A 26,259-nucleotide genomic window follows, 5' to 3' on the forward strand; every position below is an offset into this window, starting at 1 on the left:
CCTTGACAGCAGCCATAACTGTGAATTTCCTTGTTTCCAAAAGGGGAAGAAAAATACAGATTGCTTAAAGCAACAGTGATTTTGCCAATGCAGTAAGTGACAGAGATGAAATCACTTTTTTGCCTTTTACCTGAAGGTGATCTTAAGATGTCATGCAACCTACTTTGCACAAAGGCAAGACACAGTTATTTCATTAAAGAATCCTCCCATTCCCTCTCAACTGAAAAATGCCATTGACACTAGCATCATTTAATACTTTCACTACCAAGCCTCTGAGGCTGACACTCAACTAGATCAGGTAAGGCCCCATTACATTGGAGGACAAAACAGATACGCTCCTGTCGTTGTGAGTGCACAGTCTTAGACCTTTAAGCTTTTTGTATTTGCCACAGAGCTGAAGCTGGGCTCTTCGTTAGTGGTGCTGTACCTCCCAGAACAGGGAAGCTGGATCTAGACATATGTGAGTCTTCCCAGAAAGCCCTCTTTTTCCAACTTTGAGTGTTAAAAAAGAACATTAGCCACTTATGGGATTCTCAGATACTGGAATTCCCAGACATATAACCACTGTACCCACAAAGATCCACTCCAAAGTATACACACAGCAAGATTTATAAAACTGATCCTTGCCCTGTTCAGTAAGTCCAGCATGCTGTCTGTATATTGAGCTCACCACTCATGTACAGATAAACTCTGCAGCACATGCTCAAGGGACCTGACTAGTGCCAGACTCATTCTCCATGCACTGCAGCGTGCCAGGTCATATCTTTCTCAGTCAGAAAAGTGAAGCAGAAGTATGGGAGCCCTACAAAGAGCTTGCAAACTAAGCATGAGACAAGCTATAACAGATGGACATGGGCAGATGGGGGACTACAAGATAGGTGGTTGTCTTTGCACACCAGCAGTTCTTACTAAGTGGGCCCTTATAGACTGGTTGAGAAATGATGATGATGAAATGAAGCCTTTTCCTAAAATATCATTGTACTAGAGTATAATCCAATCTGAAAGTCAGAGCTCCACTAAAGAATACACTCACTGTGTGGACAAAGTAGACAGAGTAGCTGAGTGAGCCCAAATATAAAAGAAAATTTCATGGAACTTTTTCAACAAAATAATTTATGAAGAAATAAATCATGACTAAGTGGGAAGCATGAACTATGTACTGTTAGCAAATCAAAGGCAGATAAATATTTTTACAGTGAAAACTATTTAATAGGAGTTACAGAATAAGTGAATTATTTTCCTGTGAAATCTGCTATATGTAGGTAACTTGCCCGTTAGTTACTAGTGATTGCTGTGCACAGGAAACCTGTCATTTGTTGGATCAGCTTTTGGCTCCCATGATTGAAATAAAGGTAGCAAGAATGTTTCCTCTGGACATGTCCAGCAACTGAAAGTTATCAGAAAGTTTTGAAACATAAGATTTTTTTCTTGCTAAGGTAAAGAAAAGAACATTGTAGGAAATGGACTGAGAGGCCAGTCTTTGTGTTTGTATTACATGTTTCCTAAACCACAGAGCAGCTTAATTTTTTTTTTCCTTGAGTGGAAATTTTTGCTTCAGTAGAACATTTTGACTTGGATTGGCAAAGTATTCACTAATTCTTTGTGTTAGAAATAGAAAAAGGCGAAACAATAGTCAGGGACAGGAACTGAAGAAATTCTTTTTTCTGCAGAGCATTTTGACTTGGACTGACAAAATATTCACTAACCCTTTGTGTTAAAAACAGAAAAGGTGAAACCACAGTCAGTGGCAGGAATGGACTGACAGACCTGGTAAACAGAAAAACATATGTGTAATTATAATAACTGTCTGCTGCTTGAGACAAAACTGATTCCTTGCTTCAGGGTAGTTGGCAAAAGACAGCTCAAGTCAGGACACCTCCAGCAGGTGAATGCAGCCGGGGAAGTGCGCATGGGATGTAGCTATGGAGGATCCTTTTGTATCCCTCCTGGGAAACCTGCATGCTCGATCACCTCCCTGAAATGCCTGTACACCAATGCACGCAGCTTGGGGAACAAACAGGAAGAACTAGAAATCTGTGTGCGGTCGCAGGGCCATGATCTCATTGCCATTACAGAGACATGGTGGGATAGCTCGCATGACTGGAGTGCTGTCATGGATGGCTACGTGCTTTTTAGGAAAGACAGGCCGGGAAAGCAAGGTGGTGGAGTTGCTCTTTATGTGAGAGAGCAACTGGAATGTATTGAGCTGTGCCTAGGGGTGGATGAAGAGCGAGTCGAGAGCTTATGGGTAAGGATCAAAGGGCAGGCTAGCATGGGTGACACTGTGCTGGGTGTTTACTACAGGCCACCTGATCAGGAAGAGGAAGTCGATGAGGCCTTCTACAGACAGCTGGAAGTAGCCTCACAATCACACGACCTGGTTCTCATGGGGGACTTCAACCACCCTGATATCTGCTGGAAAGACAACACAGCTAGGCACAAACAGTCCTGGAGGTTCCTGCAGAGCATTGGTGACAACTTCTTGACACAGGTGGTGGAGGAGCCAACAAGGAGAGGTGTGCTGCTGGACCTCGTACTAACAAACAAAGAAGGACTGGTGGAAGATGTGAAGGTCGGGGGCTGCCTTGGCTGCAGTGACCATGAGATGGTGGAGTTCAGGATCCTGCAAGGAGGAAGCAGGGCACTAAGTAGGATCGCAACCCTGGAGTTTAGGAGAGCAAACTTTGGCCTCTTCAGGGACCTGCTTGGAGGAATCCCATGGGTTAGAGCCCTAGAAGGAAGGAGGGTCCAAGAGAGCTGGTTAATATTCAAACATCACTTCCTGCAAGCTCAAGATCGGAGCATCCCTATGAGTAGGAAGTCAAGCAAAGGGGGCAGGAGACCTGCATGGATGAGCAAGGAGCTCCTGGCAAAACTCAACCAGAAGAAGGACGTATACAGAAAGTGGAAAGGGGGACAGGCCACTTGGGAGGAATATAGGAACGTTGTCAGAGTATGCAGGGATGCGACGAGGAAGGCTAAGGCCCGTTTGGAATTAAATCTGGCTAGAGATGTCAAGGACAGCAAGAAGGGCTTCTTCAAATACATCAATAGCAAGAGGAAGACTAGGGAAAATGCGGGCCCTTTGCTGAACGGGGTGGGTGCCCTGGTGACGAAGGATGCAGAGAAGGCAGAGTTACTGAATGCCTTCTTTGCTTCAGTCTTTCCTGCTCAGGCCAGCCCTCAGGAACGCCAGACCCTGGAGGCAAGAGAGAAAGTCTGGAGGAAGGAAGACTTTCCCTTGGTGGAGGAGGAGTGGGTTAGAGATCATTCAAGCAAACTTGACACCCACAAATCCATGGGCCCTGATGGGATGCACCCACAAGTGCTGAGGGAGCTGGCGGACATTATTGCTAAGCCACTCTCCATCATCTTTGAAAGGTCATGGAGGACAGGAGAGGTGCCTGAGGACTGGAAGAAAGCCAATGTCACTCCAGTCTTCAAAAAGGGCAAGAAGGAGGACCCAGGGAACTACAGGCCAGTCAGCCTCACCTGCATCCCTGGAAAGGTGATGGAGCAGCTCATCCTGGAGGCCATCTCCAAGCATGTGGAGGACAAGAAGGTGATCAGGAGTAGTCAGCACGGCTTCACCAAGGGGAAATCATGCCTAACCAATCTGATAGCCTTCTATGATGGAATGACTGGCTGGGTAGATGAGGGGAGAGCAGTGGATGTTGTCTACCTAGACTTCAGCAAGGCTTTTGACACTGTCTCCCATAACATCCTCATAGACAAGCTCAGGAAGTGTGGCCTAGATGAGTGGACAGTGAGGTGGATTGAGAACTGGCTGAATGGCAGAGCTCAGAGGGTTGTGATCAGTGGCACAGAGTCTACTTGGAGGCCTGTAGCTAGCGGTGTCCCCCAGGGGTCAGTACTGGGTCCAGTCTTCTTCAACTTCTTCATCAGTGACCTGGATGAAGGGACAGAGTGCACCCTCAGCAAGTTTGCTGACGATACAAAACTGGGAGGAGTGGCCGATACCCCAGAGGGCTGTGCTGCCATTCAGAGAGACCTGGACAGGCTGGAGAGGTGGGCGGAGAGGAACCTCATGAAGTTCAACAAAGGGAAGTGCAGGGTCCTGCACCTGGGGAGGAATAATCCCATGCACCAGTACAGGCTGGGGGTGGACCTGCTGGAAAGCAGCTCTGCGGAGAAGGACCTGGGAGTGCTGGTGGACACCAAGTTAAGCATGAGGCAGCAATGTGCCCTTGTGGCCAAGAAGGCCAATGGTATCCTGGGCTGCATCAGGAAGAGTGTTGCCAGCAGGTGGAGGGAGGTGATTCTCCCCCTCTACTCAGCCCTGGTGAGGCCACATCTGGAGTACTGCGTCCAGTTCTGGGCTCCCCAGTACAAGAGGGATGTGGCACTACTGGAGCAAGTCCAGCGAAGGGCTGCAAAGATGATTAGGGGACTGGAGCATCTCTCTTATGAGGAAAGGCTGAGAGAGCTGGGCCTGTTTAGCTTGGAGAAGAGAAGGCTGAGAGGAGATCTTATCAACGTGTACAAGTATCTGAAGGGAGGGTGTCGAGAGGATGGGACCAGACTCTTTTCAGTGGTGCCGAGCAACAGGACACGAGGCAACGGGCACAAACTGAAACACAGACAATTCCATCTGAACATGAGGAAAAACTTTTTCACTGTGAGGGTGACAGAGCACTGGAAGAGGTTGCCCAGAGAGGTGGTGGACTCTCCTTCTCTGGAGATATTCAAAATGCGCCTGGATGCGATCCTGTGCAATGTGCTCTAGGTGACCCTGCTTGAGCAGGGGGGTTGGACTAGATGATCTCCAGAGGTCCCTTCCAACCTCAAACATTCTGTGATTCTGTGATTCTGTGATTCTGTTTGTTCTTGCGATCTTACAACTTTATAAAACATATCAGATGATTGACCATTTTGGCACATCTTAAATCCAGCGCTCTACAGCAGAGATTGGCAACAGCAGGAGAAGGGCTTGCGATCTAAACCGTTGCACATTCCCAAGGCACGCTCCACAGTGCAGCAAGGTGTCTTTCCTTAGCATTCATGGGAGAGCTCAGAGCCCTGTTGGGCAGGGTTTTGCTCTCAGCACTCATGTGCTGTAGACCCTGGGTTCCTGATCCCCAACCACCATTAGCACACACAGAGATTACAATATGTGAACTCTAATATCCCAGACCAGCTCTATACACTCAGTGTATACACAAGACATGGATCAAAAAGCCGTCTGCTCTGTGTAGTATCTAACAAAATGATTCAGCTTTAGACACTACAGTTACATCAATTTTTAGGAAAGGCCAGACCCCCAGCTGAGGTAATTCAGCATAGTTGTTCTAAAATTAACACAGCCTTTTTTAAAGATACTTATTTAGATTAATTCCTCCAGCATATAAGATGTACTTCCTGGCAAAAGGCTAATCACGTGCAAAGGTGAAGGGGGGGGATGGAGGTGGGGGAAACTCCTGTGCTGGGACTTGGAGCTGAAGCTTCTCATACTGAGGCTTGTGAAGCAGCGGGACCTGGGGCATCCTTTCTCTCCACTGCAGATGATAGAAAGATCTACTGTGCCAGGGTTTCTAATGATTGGGTTTGTTCATTTAATATTTCTGCCTGGAGTACCAGCCCCTGTTTTGGCCTGATTCACAAATCTACCGCTATAGTTTTATGCTGATATAACCCCACAGAGAATCAGTCAGCTAGACCGGTGCTGGCATAAAATTGAGGTGATACGGTGGAGAATCAGACCCATGGCTGTAAAACAGTGTCTGTAGGAAGTTACAAAACTGTGTCAGAGATATTTCTGGGGAATTAATCTCTAAAAAATAAAACAGGTGATTGTGTTCAGACTTTCCTGCTAACAGTACTATAAATGTACTGTAAATTACCTACTTGTGCATCAGCCTGATTTGAAGAAGAGCTATTTTAGTTATAAGGATTAAACAAAACAAAAGGTGTCAAGAAGGACTACTTTGCCCAGTTTTTATTAACAAAATGATAGGTATTCTCGTACACTGAAAGGCAATGTTCTGACCTTGCAGCAAATTTAACAGATAAGAGCAACATTTTCCTTAGTAATTTTGGATAAGAAGTGCACCAGGAGGTGGCCTCCTGGTGAGTTAAGCTGGTTGTAATTAGAGCAACCATTTTGTGTTTCTGGGATTGTACCCTAGTTTGTATCACTGAATTGAAAGCTGATGTGCTGTTCCTACTGCCTTGTTTAATCTTTTTGGCTCTCCCTCAGCAGTGCACACTGATCACTAGCAGAATTTAATCTGTGCAATACTCAGCCCTCACAAGTAGGCACTGGGGCACTGGGACAGAATTTAGTTCAAATCCTACCATATAACATAGAGATGTTTTCTATCTTATCTACACGCATGGGAGGAAGTATGTCACATCAGTTAATATTGCTGCGCAAGAGCCCAATTAAGTAGTACAATCTTATAAAAGTATTGGTAATTTTCAGTCAAAAGTGTTGTTATATACTGAAAACAAGATTAAAGAGAGAGTGAAATGTGTTCCTGGGTTAACTTAGAACAACCACGATGACTATATCATAGAAAATTTGGTGCAGCATGTATTACAATGCCCGTTGTTCCTCAAAGTCAGTTCCAGTCCGCTCTCAGGATGCTACTAGACTCAAACATAACCATGGTGAGTATTTGTGCCCTATATGAACAACATGTCTTCACATATTTCAGGCCTTTTTGCACTGCAGTATTAGAAGCCCTCAAATATGTGTGTGGTTTCACTCTTTGCTGCATTTTCAAACTCAAAGCCCAAGCCTGAATCTCAGCACACCACTTGCGCTGTGGCTGTTGCTTATCTGAGGCTCAGAGTCCATGCTCAGCCTAGCTTGCCTCCCAAACTGACAAAAAGTGACTAGTTTTATTTTCCTATTACCTTGACAACCACTTTTCAGCTGCATTAGCTATCTTTTAGTTATATCAGTGGAATTTTCCCCTGAAAGTGCTTCTGTCATTACTTCCTTGTGAGTGCCCACAGTCGCTTTCTCAACTGTCCATCTTAACTTAAGCAATAAAGTGGAGTAGGATTTTTTTTCTTTTAGCCATAAGCAGCAAATTCCCAACTTTAGGTTTGGAAAGGAATGTGGAACTCCCAGTCACTAAACCCTGCAATACCAGAACTAAGGGTACATTTAATAAAACTAGTAAAAGATTGGTTTAAAACACCAAAGTTAAATACTTTTTACACAGAAAAGAAGGATTTCCTGGAACTTACTGCCACAGAAGTTGTGGAGGTAGCAGGTTCAAAAGGGATTAGATAAATTCATGGACAACAGATCTATAGGGAAACACAAAAAGGATTAGGCAAGATTGCGCTATCAAATGCCCCTAATACAATTGTGGATGCTAGGAAAGAATGAGAGGAAAAAACTTCCTCTTTCTGTTTGTTGGAGACAGACTCCCGGGCTGGATGGACTATTGCTCTCAGCAGGACATTTTGTACTTTTTTACATTACTTGTGTACTTTCACTAGTCTTATGCTCAACATGAACTCACATACCATGAATTTTGGACTTATGACTGTTCCACCTAAGAGATTTCAAAATAAAAGTATGTATTAGCCTTGAATACAAAGGAACTTAACTTTGTCTTACCTTCCTTATTTCATTAAACTTCAGCTCATGCCTTCCATTTTGCACTGGATTTTTTGCTTTTTACTCCACTTTTATGGTATCCAAGCTAATGCTCATGCCTTTGGCCCAAAGGTAGCGGGATTCCCTTCCATTTGATCTTTACACGGTGTACTCTTTTGCTATCTTTATAGTCATTTTTTAAAGATTTCTTTTTTTATCAATTTTTATTTCATATTGTTCATCCTGTCTGATGTTCACTCTGCATAAGCACCCTGATACACTCAGAGAGTACTTTAGAAATCGATACATAATAGTAATGGCAGCAACTGGCTAAGCTGTTTGTGAAGCATTATCTGGGACCAGGCATAACAAGAGAGGGCTTGTGCCAGCCACAGTCTATTATTATTGATTGTGCTGAGATCAGGACAAGTGTGCTGTGAGATATACTAAGTTATAAAATAACTTCCAGCTGTGCGTATAGAGAGAGGTCAGACACATTTCACATGGAAATGCTGGTCAGGACTTGAAGACTTGATGAGGAGGTGGCACACAAGCAACTAGAAGCCAGTCTTACAGCCTTTACAAAAAAATTTCTCTGATATTGCTAATGAACATGTCATTTCACTACTTTTAAAATTGGCTTGACATGCTAACAAATACTTGCTTACTTTCATTCTTGAAGGCCCTAACGATTTTAGTTCTGTCACCTCTTTGCCCTTTTCTCCCTGTTTTTTAAACAGACGCAGGAGGCATTCCTGCATATTAATCTTATTAAGTGTGCTGGAGCTGATGGTCTAAAAAGCTAAACTGTTTGGTTTAGCTGCCGGAGGTAAATTTCCTCTTTATTTAACCTCTCTCTGGAGACTGATGAACTGTTCTGGAAACACAACAAGGTCATACCTTTAAATGACAGTTAAAGTAAATTAAATATGACCTTTTACAGATCTAGTCCATGATTTCTTGTAATTCCTAAATACTAGGGGGAAAAAAAGTCAGATGATTTCCCAGAGAAGTTTTTTTTTTCCTAACATGATAAGTTGTTTTTATTACCAAAGTCATTCAATTTTTCCTCAATGGTGCATCTGCCACAAGTGCTATGCCACTTGTTAGTTGTGGCTATGGATCCTGGGTGATATGCTACAGCTGTTCTTAGCAACCTAATACTGAAATCCTCAGTACATTAAATCATCAACTCCTTTTTGAGAAAATGTTCCCCAAAACCCCAAGCAACACCTAGTCATTTTCACAACTAATAATTCTGGTTTCATATAAAGGTACAAGTAGGCACTCCACATCATCATCACCATAGTTCAGGTCTCACTTGAACAAAAAGAACAAGTACCTGCTTAATGATCAATACGAGGGCAGCCCATTCTTGAGAATAATTCATCCTATTGTGATGAATTGTGGATGTGTTCAGACATTTACCATTCTGGTCCCAGCTGAAACAACACAGAGCTTTTTGCACTCCTGGCCTCCCTTCTCCCTCCTCCCCCCTTGCCCCCTAAAAGGCATGTTTCTCAGAAACCAAACAAGACATTGGTTTGAGGGAAGGACGATCCTGCTCATTTACTCTGTGCATGAGCACTTCTTTGTATATGCTTAGTTTTGCTGTTTCCATCATATAAGGGTTCTGAAACATCCCTTCTTTGTCTGGTTGTAGCAGTAGGAGATATAATTAAAATCTCTCTTTCATATACATACATATATATATAATATATATAAATGAGACTGTGACTATAAAAACAGAGTTGACAGGACAGTTTAGATACAGGTGTAGCATTGGAAACCATTACTTAACTACTGTTAGAAGTTAAGTAGATTGCAAGTTTGAAATGCCCTTTCAACCTTCTGTTTTGTGCTAAATATTAATTAAGTATGCCTAACAGGAAACAGTTTGTCCTGCTGTTTCTTCTGCCTATTAAGTTGTGATACTCTGTACAAAAACACCCATCAGATAACTCAAAGAGTCATTTTCTTGTGATACATCCTGTTGGGAATTATATCCTCTAGTTCAACTGGGAAAAAAAACCCTGTTCTACAGGTGAGAATTCTCATTGGCTAGTTTATATATTGAATGATGTAACCTGTTCATCATTTTCCGTATTTGTCAGTCTGATTAGTACCACACTGTCTTTGGTTTATAAAAATTCCAAAGGTTGCAGGCAAAGGAGGCAAGTGAGCCTTTACTGTGTTGGCAGCTAATAGACAGGGCCATTATGTGGCTCTCTCAGATCGCTAATAGACAATATTATCTGAAATTGACCTTGTTTATACATTAAATGCCTTTGGCCTCGCTTCAAGACACTTAACATGAACAATTATCTGATAATAATGTGTGCTTTTAAAAGGCTTTATTGCTTAAGGAGTATCTCACTGCAAGAAGTTCTAGTGTGTGCCAGCATTTTCATTTCAGAAGCTTGCATGAAGTACAGTTTCATCTATCGCAGATCATATTTGTCAGACTGATGGGAATATAGGCCCAGGTCTTAAAGAAGACCCACCAATGCATTATAGTCTACTGTGGAAAGAGCCACTCAGTGTCTCTGTTTCACATTATCTCCCAAATTTTCCTAGCAAGTTTTAGCTCTTTGGAACATACTCTGTGCTGAAGTATCAGATTATGCAAAGATTTGGGTAAAAACAGCATGAACACAAAAAAAGAGTTGCTCCTTGTCTTAGACATAATTTGAATCTTTTTCTAGAGGTAGAAGTGTCCGTTGTCAACTCTGTGCTCACATGTGGGTCAGGTTTTTAGGCACAGTAATTATCAAGCATGCTGTTTGAACAGCTTGTTTCAGGACTGGTATTTAGATATCTAAATAAAGTAGTTATTCTTGGAAAATACCCATAGCAGAAGAAGGAACAATAATCATTTTTGTATATTAGCATTTCCTTTCACCTGTGTTAACTGAATAAAGCTATATCAGGCTGTTGATTGCAACTGGGACACATTAGGTTATTATGAAGTTATTATTACTTTTAAAACCTTATACATATGCAAACAGTACATTACATTACCTCCAGAATGTGTAATGACTGGTGGTGATAGGTGGGATGATGTTATGTGTGGTGATGGTATGTATATTTAGACAGTTGATACAGTTTAGGAGGAATCCGAATGTCTTGGAAGTTGAAGTAAAGAAACAGTGCAGGCCCAGGCTTCTCCCACTGGAAGGTCATACGCCCTACAGGTTATAGTCAAAGCTTAAATCAGCTGCCTGCAAAATGTTATTCTAAGATCCAAAATAAAAACAGAATCTCCAGAATTTCAGATTACCAAATGGAGATTCCAAATTTTTTAGATATGCATATACTTGTGCTTCCATTCCTCTACTCTAAGGAAAGATAATTTACATGATGCCCCTGTTTCTTCCACCAGCGTGCTTCACCTGGGATAAGCTAGAAGTCTTAGCTGTCGCATCACTCTTCTCTGTCAGGCAGAAGGATGCCTGGCAGGCAAAGGCAGAACTGCTTGGCCCTCTATAATTCTTTGGTGCTAGTCTCAAGACATATGCTTTTGCTTAACTGTCCACTTGCTCTGTAACACAGCTTCCTTGTGCTTAGCAGTTTTTCTGAATCTTGCCAGAAGGTGACTGATACAGGATAGTATAACCCCAAGAATGTCTCTTCCTTATTTTAAAAGGCCAGCATATCTCATTGCAGAAACATTCACGTCTTCCTAATTTTGAATGAATTTTAAAATAATCTTTTATTCACCTTTCTTGGCTATTTCAACAATAGCTTATAAAGCCTCCACTAAAGAACTAATTCCCAGTTTCCTAACTACACAGGCATTAAGATGCAGTATTTGACCATAGACTGTTCAGAATCAAAGTGAATAAGTAATATACTGGGTAGTAGAGAAGAAATGTCAGTCGTGCTTCTCAGATGAGGAACTAAGGGCAATTAAATTGTTCACTCAGAAAGCCTATGGCAAAATTGATAATTGAATGTGCTCTTTCCAAATTCAAGGCCAATGCCTTAAACAAAATTGCTGCCTTACCCCAAAATACTAGTGCTTTAATTCAGTTTTATCTTAGGATGCCATATCACAAAGGTGAAGCAGCTTTCACATACTAGTAATGAAAGTCAATTACAACACAGCAAAATCAAATTTTTTAACCTTATTATTGCAGTTTTGCTGTTTGCTTCATCAGATGTTTTTTAGAATTAAATGGCCTAACTATTTCAATAATCAATTAAACGCTTATTAATGCCTCTTGACTCGTCTGCTATGCTAAAGGACATGCAAAAGAGAGATGACACAATGCTATATACAGACCCAACAAAGGGTCATAACTATTGTCTGTACCACGCATTTAGAAAGGAATGAAAAAAAGGGGAAATTCTAATTTATTATCTCAATTGTATTTACAAAATCATGAGCCCAAGCAGATGAGGAATTGCAGTCATTACCTAGGAACCTAACAGCCCATGAAACCAAGTGCCAAGGTTAAACATGCTGTCTAAACAACAGGGTTTTATTATCTATTACATCAGATTTGTTCAAAGAATAGGAATACAGTTTAGGTGAATAGTGTGTTCATCAAAAGGCAGTTGCTAGCAGAAAGCAAGGGTGTATAGTTCCCATTGCAACCCATACTGATAAACATCTACTCTGCCTTTTGGGGACAATTTAAATGTCTACTGAAACACAGACACATGCGCTGGGGAGACTAAATTATTCCAATACATTTCATATGTCCCACCAACAGCAATTTTATTTCATTAAGAGTGTGGACAGGCCCTGGAGATCTGGAATGAGCTTCAATTTATACTTCAAGGTGTTCTTCAAAACTTGTGCATAAAAACAGGACAGAACAGAATCAAAAAAAGAAGAAATGAAGTACAAAGAAGGATTAATGCTGAAGAAAGCAACAATGCTATCAACATCAACAATACCCACATCAATTATAATTTTTACAGAATGTTAGAAAACAGGTGCATGCCTATAATATCTACAACAGAGAAAAGAACAAGCGCCTATTGTGCAAGGTGCAGCACAGACATCTCCCTGTAGCACTTCTGTGTTCATTTGTTTGTTTGTTTGTTTTTCTCCCTCCAGTTTTGCCCTAATCTCCTAGGGCCAGACTGCCATCTGCCTGATGTTCTGTCCTTCATGGGACTACTCAGGACAACATACTTTTAAATGCAAGTTAGTTTTGGAGAATGAGGTGAACCCAGGTAACACAGTAAAACGTGGCCTGCTGTGCAGTGAGTCAGAAAAAGGCTTGTGTCCTTGATTTAACTGAGAGCTCAGTGCTACCTGGCTAGTGTGGTTCCTCTGTACAGGGCTGAATTTCACCCTCAGAGAAGAACTTGCGTGGCAGGATGCACCACTTCTAGGGCATCAGACTCTTCCATCTGTTTGCATTTCTACCCGCCCTGTCTGAAATTTATCACATTTGCCAGTTGGAACAAACAACTCTATGATTTCATTATTGTCAAATGAAAACATACATTTGAGCTTAAAAGAGGCAGACAAACCGATATTCAGCTGAACCCCCAACATTGTAAGGTTTGCAAGACTAGATGAGAGAACTTATGAACTATGTATGTGACTGGTTGTTCTGCGGCATCTGTTTCCTGTGACTGCTACTGCATTTTCAATCTTGTTTCTGCTGCTTCCAGCTAGGGAATAAATCTATGCCAATGCAAAGGAGATATCATGGATAATTTTATATTTCTACGAGCCACGTGATCTAAATGGGACCTAAAAATTATCTAGGGAAGTAGGAAGCCTCTTATTTTTTGGCATAGCAGTAGAAGTTTAAAGATACTATTAATGTAACAGAAATAACTGACAAAACTCAAATTATCAGGACAGATCTCAGCTGGCCTATGTTTGATTCAGTAGGCTAATGCCAAATTTACAGCAGTTTAAAAGTCCGGCCCATGATACACATGAATGAAATAAAACTGCAAACCAGGACAATAATGTTACCTCTATTTAATGAGTATATTTATTTTAATATTAAAAAAAAATAAAGACAGTTAAAGAACACTTTCCTGTGACTCACTAAGAAGTCAGTATAATGATCACTGTCCATGAAATTCTGAAATGAGAGTTTGATCTAACATGTTGATTCACAGTTAAGAACAAAATCAGGACAGTTTAAGTGAATGAGTCCAGGTCAGGGCTCATGATTTTGAGGATTTCTCTCCCTCCACTCAGATCACTAATTGTGAAATCCCTCATGTGCATACCTGTTCTTGATGGAAGAATAGACTGAAGTGCTAAGCAATTGTTTTTAAAGATCATCAGTTGACAGGATAGTATTCACATAATATCAACAGACTTGGAAAGAAATAGTCAAGAGTACAAGCAAACAATATATCATTTGCAATCAGCAAACACTTTAAGAAGAAATCTGCAAGCACCTCAAAATAAATACAAATGATTCACCATCTTATGATTTCCCTTTCAAAAATGCAGGCAAATTGCTATGGTTATTGTGGTCGTTTCTGTAATTGATCTAGTAAAGATTGTACAGTGGAATGTATGCATGGGTTTAAATCAGCTACTAAAGAGGCTTGATTAATGTACTAAATTTGTCAAAGCTAGTTTGAAGGCTGATGGCAGCAACTTTGCCAAGACAGTGCCATGACAGAGTTGCTCTGCCTCTTACTTTTCTTGGAAAAGGCCAGAGCTGACACAACCCCCCAAAGCATACAATATTAAACCAAGGAAAAATATGCTGGAAAAGGATCCTCTCCTTTAGCTCTCCTCCGACAATGTCCTACCTGTGCTTCTGCAATGAAGCCTCTCCCAAAAGGTGACAGTGGTGCCCGCCAGTGCAGTGCCCCCAGGACAGCGACTCTCTTAGGCACCGAAGGGAGCAGGCTCTATGCCACGCATTCACAAGAGTGAACCTAGCTTTACATTGCAATAGTCAGGAGCATGAAAACTGCCATTTGGAATCCGAACGGAGGCCCACCTAAACCCATATTTTTTAGTGAAAACTCTAAGAATCCTAAGAGGTAACATGGGTATGATTTGCCCCGCTCTTCCCTTATTTATGCTACTTATGCTTAGCAGATGTGCAAATAAAGGACTGGTTATCTAAGTTCCTGGCCTATGGTTTCACCATCTAATCATTTATCATGAGGAAAAATACTAGCTTCATTATTTCAAAGTTTTCCAACTTCTAGCTATGTGGAAAGTCTTCCCTTTTTTATGTTGTGGGACAGAGGAAATAATAGAAGTTCTCAGGCATCCTGCTTTCTTTGATTTTCCTCACTTGTTCATAGAAAGGCTTTCACATATCTATCCTATTTTTCTCCTCATTTCCATCGTAAACAACCCCTCACTTTTAATCTCTCCTTTTAGGAAGAATTTTCCTTATTTTCTGTTATTTTCTTCATCTGTCTCTGCTTCTCTGATGGTCCAAATCCAGGGAAAGTGGCACTACTTACCTACAAAAGAGCATTGTAATATTTCCATATTATGCATTATCCCATTACTTACATATCTGACAACTCAGCAGAATGTTAAGCTGCATTCAACAGTGTGCAAGTCCCTTTCTTATATCTCAGTACAATTTACTTTCTTAAGTTAACTGCATTGATTTTCTTTTACTCAGTTACATGTTAGTGTGTTCATCAACCATAAGCTTCACCCACTGAACACTGAAGTTTCCTTATCCCCTCAGGGGAAAGGAGGAATTGCCATCAACTTAAGGTTAATTCAGATACTTAAAGGACAGTTCAGAAGGTCAGAGTTAATATTAATGTCTCCTCTATGCAGGCAAGAAAGAAAAGTAAATTCCCACCTGGTAGTTATTGAGGACAGACCAGTAAAACGTCTTAAGTAGTTAGCATCCTAAAGAGCTTTGTATCAGATGCATACTGTGCTACCTGTTTCCCCTTTTTCCAGATTGACACATACTTTAAATATAGAAATTAACGTAGAATTAATTGTGCCTCTTGTATGGCTCTTAGGTAGTTTTTAATCCTAAGTTTTGTTTTACTTCTCTGTCGCTAGAAGTTGATTTCCTTCTGTAGCTTCATTTCGAAGAACTTAGTCAAAGGTTCTTGGATATCTAAATAAATGTTGCTAGTTATTTTCCCTTCTTCAAAAGATATGATGGATACATTCAAATGTCCTTTAGAATTGTGACAGTACAGATGGTTTAGCCACAACTTTAGAAAATGTTAGAGAAACGAGTTGATTTTTAGAGTCATACAGTGATGTTTTTAAATAAAAATGGGTGCTCAGTATTTGGGGAGAGGAGTTGTTTTTTAATGAAATTCTCATCCAGTCAAGCAAAACAAACAACAGTATTTTAAATGATCAGCCACATGATTTGCACTATTCAGTGTGCATGGGATTTGGGGGAAAAGGGAGGAGAGCACAAGCTGCAGAAGGAAAAAATTCTGGAAAAGCACCAATTGAATCACTGTGAACGCACCCAGGTAGCATGCTGTGCTAAAGCCATTCTATGATGCAGTCATTTCAACAGATAGTCTAGTGTCATGAAAATAAGCCTGCAAGGATGATGTTAACCATTCTACAATAAGTGAAATACAGTTTGAAAGCTGTTGGGTAACTCCAGGGGACTTAATGGAAATAACACAAAAGTCTGTTTGTGAAGAACTGAATAGCATTTCTAAAAAGCGAGGGGCAGAATTTTCTCATTATTACTTTAATTCAGTGGATTACTCTATTAGCTCAGTTACAACTCTATATATTGCTGATCAGGAAATCAGCAAGTCTGTTGGCATTTTGTAAGCGTGGCTATCAGTGATGCATGTAACTTGGTGACTAGAAAACAAGTTTTGTTGGTTTGGGTTTATTAGTTTTTACTTTTCTTCAGGGCTTGCAAGGATATTTCATTATACGATATATAAAGAGGATTTTTTTTGTCTCATTACAGTACCAAACATTGCCTTTAATGTAACAAACATTACAAAGAATCAGATCAAGTCCACATTCAAAGCCTTCAGTCCTACCTCTGAGATTAGCTAGGAATCAAAGTTTTTTTGCACCTGGTACATTCAAGGACTATGTGTAAGCTCAGGGAATGAAACTATTGTATATAGTTTTGGATCAGTGGCCCTTTCTCCACAGAAAGAAGAATGACTATCGTTACTTTTAAGTTTATTACGATAGCTATTTCTAGTGGTGATTCCAGTACATTAAATGCTATGAAACATAAACCAGTTCCATTATATTCAAGGAGCAGCCAATTCACACAACAGCTGGGAATGAGATCAAAGCAGTTCTTTCTATTTGACCAGCTGAATCACAGAATGCACATATCATATGCTGGCTGCTGACACAGCACTGTGTAGCAAACAGCAGTCTGAGAATGGAAGAACGTTGCAATGCACGTTTTAGGAAGGGATGTATTCATACAGGGTAGCACAGGCATAGCATAGCACAGGCATACTCATTCACTGTAGACTGAATGAGTGACAAGTAAGCCGCATTACAATGGCAAATTTCCACTGGAGTACCAATGCAATTTGAGCACCGAGACAGCCAGAGGATGTGACTCGTGATGCTCCCATGGTCTCTGCTCTAGAATACAGTATATCTGAGGCTTCAGATTTGTTACTGCTGTCCGATGCCAATGAAGAGGGAACTATGAAAATGACAAGTTTCAGTTTCTTGGTTTGGAGTGCTCATGTGGGTCATTTTAGGTAATTCTTTATGTTCTGCTCATTTCAAAAGCTAGTCTGGCCATATAAAGCTTCTGTCAGCAGCCTTGTTCGAAATTATAAGGAGACTATAAAGAGAAATGCAAGCCCAAGCAGCTGTAATTTCCTTTCCTTTAGCAAGTTCAGAAGTGTAGCTGTAGTTATTAATAACACACACAGCATTTGAAGAGGCCTGTAGTATGCTTTTCCTACACAGAATTATCCCTTTACTTTCATGGGAGCGCCTGCAAAGGATGAAGAGCCTCAAGAGGTATAAGGGGAATAGCATCAATCCCAAGTTTCCTGAACTGATAAACTCAACCAAAATTGCTTCACGTTACAGCTCTGAAAGACAGGTGGATAAAAACTATTATCTCCGTTGCATGGGGGCAAAGGTGAACTGGGGATTTGTTATATTTTCCTGAAGTCACAGAGCAAAACAGAGACAGATGCCCAGGAATTCTTGCCTTACAGCACTACACTGTGTTGCTAGTCCTTGCTTAGCATGAAATAAGAGAGAAGAATGCACTGCAATTAAGGTTGTTTGATTTGGCAAGAACCAGCCCTTAAACAGCAAGCTCTTGGGGAAGCAAGGAGAGGGCGGCCGCAGAGCCTTTGCCTTCTCTGCTGCAAAGACAGACTGAGTTGCATTAACTGTTAGACCTACAAAAGTTCAAAAATAATTACTATGTAAAAGGCATTTGTGTTAGAAGCAATTATTTAATAATCCTGAAACAAATCTTACTGACTAAATTGGAAGCTTTGCCGGGGGGGGGGGGGGAGTGTAAAAAAACAAACAAACAAGCAAAACAAAAGTATCTTGGCACTGTGTCCCTATATATATATTCCTTCTACTCAGGTGGTTCCCACCCCCCATTTTATTGAATGCAGAGAGGTTATAGGCCAATTTAACACATACTGCTCAAGTTCAAGTGTAGTCATAAGATGTTAGCATTCAAACCCTGCACAGACCTTTTGTTTGCTCCCTACCTCCATCTCCACTTCTTCATTATCCAGTTCATTTAGCTTGTCTGGTAATGCGTATCCCATCGTGCTGGCAGTGCCAGCATACCTACTCTTCCCTCCCCTACTGCAGCTTTTTTTGTTCTAGTGAAAGCTGGCTTTTTTCTGTGCTCAGGCCTCCTACTTAAAGGAACCGGGAGCAGGAGCAGTACAACATCCTCAAACAGATCCTCTTCCAAAAGGATCCCATACTGCTGCTGCAAGAGATAAGCAGTGGAAGGCAGAGCCCTGTCCTGCCTTTCCACATTCACCCACTGAATTGTGTAGCCCAGCTGTGAGACAGAGAGAGGAATGAACCTATGGGGAGTTCAATCTTCTTAAAAGCCCATCTGCCAAAGAGCAGGCTCAGCCACACACATACTCCCCCATTCTAGCCTTGGGGGAGGCTCTCCTCTCCCTCCCTGTTAACACCACCACCCTGCGGCCATAATCTTTGGCATAAAAGTCTTCTCTTGGTCCTCTCCTGCTTGGAAATGTCCACCTTTGGGGCCCTTTTTCTTCAAAGGCAACAAATTCTGTACACTGACAGATCCAAAAATCCTCTTGGTTCATTGTCACCTCAAGATGAATCCTCCAACAGATGCCAATAGACAAATACTAGTTTACTTTTTCCTTTCCTCTTCAGTGCCATAGACCTGCCTTTCTGATCTGAACTCAAAAAACGAAAGAGGCTGCTCTGGGAGAGCATGGAGTATTTGACAGCTTAACTAGTTCAGAACTCATGGCACAGAGATGATGAGCATCATAAATGAGAGAAAGGCACCAGTGAAGATGGAAATGTGGAGAAGAGACAACATATGGATAAAAATTCAAGTATAGCCACTACCTGTACTAAAATGCCTAGCATTTTTAAGAGGTACAAAACTGCATTGTCTGAGCACTTTAACTGAAATACTGTTTTATATTAAAAGCATATTTCATCCCTTCTTTGGAACCACAGACTTTGAAATAAATGAGTCTTTTATTATCAAGTTGGCTTCATGTTATACCAAATTAACTTTCATTAGTTTAATTATCCATAATGTATTCAGCTTAAAAGAAAACGGCATCCATTTTGCCTAGCACAGCAAATCAAAAGTTCTTATAGGAAAGTACTGCTTAATGCAGAGAGAGTTTATAATTTTTTAATAGTGAAACTAATTACCCTTGGTAATAATACTAAGACTAATTCTGGCAGTGTTGGACAGGATTAAATCCACCTGATTTAGACATTTCTGTGAGGTGCTAAAGATAGAAGGTAATCACATTTCTAATTCTCCCACTGTAGGGGAAAATCACTATCCCCTGTTTCCCCTCTTTCTCTCCACTGAATACTTAGGGTGCCTGTAGTGACTCTACTCCCCTCCATTCCTAACTTCAGTTAATTATAAGGCTCTAGTCTTCAAATCTCACTATGCTCAAGACAAATTAAGTTGTGGAAGATGTCACCACAGGATGTTGTGGAGGCCTAATATAAATTCATGGTGGACAGGTGCCTATTGAGATATGGGGACCTGGATGATTTCCAGAAAAATAAATCCATATAATTTGTCCCACCTTTTTTTTTTTTGGGGGGGGGGGGGGATAAGCACACACTTCTATACTCCTTGCTTCCTATGCATTAGCCTTGGTCTGCTGTATTCAGAGAGGAACCCATTAACTTCCCTGCCATGTGATGTGGTTAACACTCTTTCAATATTAATTCCTTGGCGTGTCATATGTTGCATAATAATAATAATTAATGTGCTCTAAGATCCCAGATATTTGCATTCACCATTATTCTATTAGACAAGCAAAAACTATATAACCATTAAGCTGATTTAAATATTAAGAGTATTAAAATAATTAAAACATATACATCAATTACAATCATAACTTATTTGAAAAAAATCAGTTTGTTTTTGTCTGGAGCTTGTTGGATGACAGCACCTACAGTGAAATGCCAAAATGCAGTCTTTTTATTCTTCCCTCCAGAGACTGAGGAACAAAGCAAGAGTCAGTCATTTCAACCACACTGAACAATCATGCTGAGCTGTACCAGGACAAAATCATTTTGTGGTTGTAGGAATTCTGAGCCAGACCTACAGTACACATTTAGCTGGTCCCTGTGGAAAGATGAGAGCTGTTCAAAAGAGCCGATTTCATTATCACAGAGGAAACAGAGTCCTCACAGTAAGGAACTGTGCAAACATCAGTAATGTATCAAGGATTGCCCTAGAATATCACTGGGCCATGGAAGTTCCTTCACATGCAAAAGGACACCCTTCCTCCCCTTCAAAAATCAAATACAATGCTTAAACAGAGAGTTAAAATAGCTGAAAAGAGTTTTGAGGTATTTCAAGATATTTAAATTGTAAATTTAAAACATTATTGAAAAGTTAAGTTTTGAGCAGTTCTAAGCTAGAGCAGGCATTAAGTATTAAACATCTATCATGCCTTTGATTTCCATCCACTAGAGTTAAGTATATGCCCCATTTCTCTGCTGGGTTAAGTTTAAAAGTAAAGAGGTCAGTGACTAGAGGAAAATCACAAGAAGATTCAAATTAAAGTTCAAAGAATCACACAGAATCACAGAAAGGTTGAGGTTGGAAGGGACGTCGAGATCATCTAGTCCAACCCCCCTGCTCAAGCAGGGTCACCTAGAGCATGTTGCACAGGATCGCGTCCAGGCGGGTTTTGAATATCTCCAGAGAAGGAGAGTCCACAACCTCTCTGGGCAACCTCTTCCAGTGCTCTGTCACCCTCACAGGAAAGAAGTTTTTCCACATATTCAGATGGAACTGTCTGTGTTTCAGTTTGTTCCCACTGCCTCTTGCCCTGTCTCCGGGCACCACTGAGAAGAGTCTGGTCCCATCCTCTTGACACCCTCCCTTTAGATATTTGTACACGTTGATAAGATCTCCTCTCAGTCTTCTCTTCTCCAGGCTCAACAGGCCAAGCTCTCTCAGCCTTTCCTCATAAGAGAGATGCTCCAGTCCCCTAATCATCTTTGTAGCCCTTCGCTGGACTTGCTCCAGTAGTGCCACATCCCTCTTGTACTGGGGAGCCCAGAACTGGACACAGTACTCCAGATGTGGCCTCACCAGGGCTGAGTAGAGGGGGAGGATCACCTCCCTCGACCTGCTGGCAACACTCTTCCTCATGCACCCCAGGATACCATTGGCCTTCTTGGCCACAAGGGCACATTGCTGCCTCATGCTTAACTTGGTGTCCACCAGCACTCCCAGGTCCTTCTCCGCAGAGCTGCTTTCCAGCAGGTCCACCCCCAACCTGTACTGGTGCATGGGGTTATTCCTCCCTAGGTGCAGGACCCTGCACTCGCCTTTGTTGGACTTCATGAGGTTCCTCTCCGCCCACCTCTCCAGCCTGTCCAGGTCTCTCTGAATGGCAGCACAGCCCTCTGGCGTATCAGCCACCCCTCCCAGTTTTGTATCGTCAGCAAACTTGCTGAGGGTGCACTCTGTCCCTTCATCCAGGTCACTGATGAAGAAGTTGAAGAAGACTGGACCCAGTACTGACCCCTGGGGGACACCGCTAGCTACAGGCCTCCAAATAGTCTTTCTGTCTAGATTCTGTGAACAGCTCCTCCCCAGTAACATGCTATGGTGGTGGTGTTTGTATGTGCAGGTAGGGGAAGATGGATGAGAAAACAGTGAGCACATAAAACGAAGTATATAACATTGTAGGTGACTTATAGTTGAAGACTGTACAGAATTACAGTTTGAAACAATAGCTTCCAGCAGGAAGAGCTTATCTCCACTCTTCTTTCTTTCTCCATCTCTGCCTTCCAGTTTTAGTTTGCAAATCACTGACACAAGCCGATCAGGTGGCTACTGGCCACATGCATGGTCTTTAAAAAAAAAAAAAGATGCCTACATGTATTTTAGTTAGATTTGGCATTTGAGTCTTCCTTGTAGAATCTGAGCTTTTGAAAGGGCATTAGCAAAGCATTTCAGCAGTAAGATTTGTATGTGAAAATGCAGCATACTGCTACTGTTTATCCTCTTGGCCTATATTTATTGTTGCTGCATCAGACTAATCAGTGGCTAGCCATGGATGCGAGGACTACATACATAACGAATGATGAGCAGAAGGATTATCAGGCATCCAAGCATCTCTGCTGTTGAGCTCCTCTGAAGCCTCTGATGAGTGGACTGGCATCCTCTCCAGGGGTCCGTGCTCTGGTGGAACAGGGGAGCAGAAGCAGAAGTTCTGGAAGTTGTCTATAATATAAAAGGAGCCCTCAAGTTGATAAATATTTTATACAGAAAGGAATTCAATTTTAATATTTAAAATTATCAGTGTTCGGCCATTTCTTCAGTACCCCATCACTATAGAGATATGCATGTTATTTTTATAGAGGAAGAACCCTGAAAAAGTGTAATTAGTTTCTTTTCTTCCACCTGCAATGTGATGGGTTGTTATGAAACCCTGATTTACCCATGAGGTGATATTTATTAAAATTATCTCAGTTTCTGTGAGTGGTAATCTAATGGGAACACCTGATTTCTAACAGTCTTAAACATAAGAAAGTAGAACTAGTTAAGAAATGCCTTCTTTCTATATTAGCAGACCCCAATCCTTTGGCAAGAATTACTAATTTGCCAGTCAATATTGATTTTGAAAGTCAGTTCACTACCAGATTTATAATAGCCTGTAATCAAGTTTTTTCTCAGAACCATGTTTCACTGGTGACATGACATAATCCATTTTCTGTGTGTTAAATCTAGGGTAAGCTCTTTTCAGTGTTGAAATGTCAATCATGCAGCCTGACACATGTTTTGATGGAGTTCGGACATCCTGTTGGGCTGTCTGAGAAACTGACTTTTAAAGTGGAGCTTACAAGACCTTTTGGTACATTTATCTTTGTAATTGTTCCTTTGTTCTGCTCACGCAGCATGCTCCAAAGTGAATTTTTTTCCCAAGTTCATAAAATGCAACTAACTAAACATGCTTCTATGTAAAATTTAAAAATATCATCCATAATTAGATAAAAATCAAATAAAAACCTGACAAAGAATGTTCTACCATAAGTTCCATTAGACATCATAAAAGAGTAGAACAGCAAGACAGATTAGAAAGAGATAAAGCACAAAAAGGGACAAGGAACAAGTAACTGAAGAGGGAGAGCTGAATATGAGATGAGGCAACAAATTATAACAGAATTGAAGGACAAAGACTAAAAAAAGATATAGAAAGGAAAGAGGAAAACTGATCAGGGACTGTTATTGTTCAAGCTAGAAGATAAAAGAAAAGGCGGGGAGAAGAGCGATTTTTTTTTTTTTTTTTGAATCTTCTGCAGTAACTGTTTGGGCAATCTGTGTTTCCTCAAAAAATGGATTTACTAGTTAGCCCTTAGTCCATTGTTATGCCTTACTTTGTAAGGCTAACTCTAGACAGCTGAGAATTAAGGAAAAAAATATTTAAATTTTAAAATTGCAGGATTGTCAGGAGTGCAATTTTTCCTTAGAAATTTTCACCAAATTGAAAAGTTGTTTTTTTAAAAAAATTATGACTCAAAACCAAAAGTTTCTTTCAGTTAAAAAATTACTGTAGAAGTATATATTTATGCTGCAAGTAAAACAACTCTTTGCACTTAAAAGGTCAACATTTCCTATTTTTAATCCAGTTTTTAAAAACAGCTTAAATCAAAAATTGAAAAAGTGGATAATTTAATTAGAATTTGGAAAAAGAAAGCTTTTGTATGTGTGAGGAAAACAGTTTCCTGTCTAATCACCAGCAAGAAACATTTATTTAACCTTCCTCCAAAGATTTGATGTGCATACCCTACTTTCATTCTCATGACCGTTTATTTTGTTCTGGATTAGGATACATCCAATTCTATTTTCCTTAGTCAGGCAGAGACCATTCTGCTGTAAAATGATCAGTGACAGGAATTCTATTACCACAAAAATAAAAAGTCATAAAATATTTAACATTCAGAAGAACTGACCTTTCCTCTCCAATGTGTAACAAAAGGTTTTGCACTACTTGGAAAGGAGATGCAGAAGGAATTGTAACAGAATACCTCTTCTTTGCCTGCCATACACAAGGACTGGGCCAAGGTTTGGCCGGATGCCTTTCATGAGCCTCTTATTGTCTCATTCACTTCTGGAGTAAGTTTGGGAAGGTTAGCATTTGCACTAAACAGAGTCCACAGTGCCGTCCTTTTTGCTCTTCATTATAACACTGTAAAGGCACTGAAGAAATACAAATAGATTCCAAATAACTTTACTTAGGAGATATATATATATATATATATATATATATGTACACACACACACATATGTATATAGGTATAAAAGCATGTATATGCTGCTACTACTTTGACTGGTTTCTGGTCATCCTAAAACATAGGACGTAACAGTCGCTTTTCCAAAGTTTAAATAATGCTAAGCATAAAAAAAACTGTGCCTATTATTGGCATCTCTATGAGCTAGAATGGTGTTTTGTTAGCATATCCAACATATAGTTTTATGGCACAGGACAACAATCTTATTTTCCATCCTAATGAAAATTTGTGCATTCTGTTCTTTTTCCCTGAAAGCAAGGAAACAGAATAGTGCTGCTTTTAGTTTATAAAAGTATTTGGTCCCTGCAAGTGGGATTTGCCTGGAGAAAACTGACAAAATGTCTGAGCAAAACAAACAAACCTGAAGATCTTTTCATTTTTTAGCATTAAGAGATTAATGTTGAAACAAGTTAACTAAAACGGGGGGTGACCTGCTGGAAAGCAGCTCTGCGGAGAAGGACCTGGGAGTGCTGGTGGACACCAAGTTAAGCATGAGGCAGCAATGTGCCCTTGTGGCCAAGAAGGCCAATGGTATCCTGGGGTGCATGAGGAAGAGTGTTGCCAGCAGGTCGAGGGAGGTGATCCTCCCCCTCTACTCAGCCCTGGTGAGGCCACATCTGGAGTACTGTGTCCAGTTCTGGGCTCCCCAGGACAAGAGGGATGTGGCACTACTGGAGCAAGTCCAGCGAAGGGCTACAAAGATGATTAGGGGACTGGAGCATCTCTCTTATGAGGAAAGGCTGAGAGAGCTTGGCCTGTTGAGCCTGGAGAAGAGAAGACTGAGAGGAGATCTTATTAATATGTACAAGTATCTTCAGGGAGGGTGTCAAGAGGATGGGACCAGACTCTTCTCTGGTGCCCAGAGACAGGACAAGAAGAAACGGGCACGAACTGAACCACAGGAAGTTCCATCTGAACATGAGAAAAAACTTCCTTGTGAGGGTGCTAGAACATTGGCACAGGCTGCCCCGAGAGGTGGTGGACTCTCCTTCTCTGGAGATATTCAAAACGCGCCTGGATGCAATCCTGTGCAATGTGCTCTAGGTGACCCTGCTTGAGCAGGGGGTTTGGATTAGATGATCTCCAGAGGTCCCTTCCAACCTCAACTGTTCTGTGATAATGAAGTCCAATTATTGTGGCCCTGAGAGCAGTGAGTTTATCCCTCACACAGTCATCTAGCTGCAAGGAGAGAGAATTTAGACCTTAACCAGGTATGTCACTGAGCTCCATAACACAGGCTTGAAGCTTAAATATTTATGATTAACAAGTCTTACTTAAATGCTTAGACATATTAACTTACTCCGAGATATTAAGAATGAAGAGATGTTTATCCATAAATGTGGAATCCATTCAGTGAATTATTCCAGTAATGCAAATAAATACCTCTTACCATTCATATTTGTAATGGTAACATTCAGTTGAACTCATTCCTGACACTGTTTATTAAGTCTACAAGTTATCTTGAATGTTGGAGTAGTATTTCTTAGAATTTTTCTAAAATAAAAACATAATAATCTGTGACATCAGAAATACTATTCAGTGAAGATGGTTATAAAAGAACACTGTCACTTTCTCTCTCTGCTTACTTAGAATTATCCAGGGAAAAAAACAAACTTACTTCTCTGTAGGGGTATTGATAGAAATTGTTTTTGCTTTAAGTGAATATGCAGAATCCCCAGACATACTGGAATACAAATCTTTGGTTATATCTTAATAAATTATTATTATTTTTTTTAACTAGTCA

This window comes from Apteryx mantelli, chromosome 1, assembly GCF_036417845.1.
Source record: "Apteryx mantelli isolate bAptMan1 chromosome 1, bAptMan1.hap1, whole genome shotgun sequence".
Classification (NCBI taxonomy): domain Eukaryota; kingdom Metazoa; phylum Chordata; class Aves; order Apterygiformes; family Apterygidae; genus Apteryx; species Apteryx mantelli.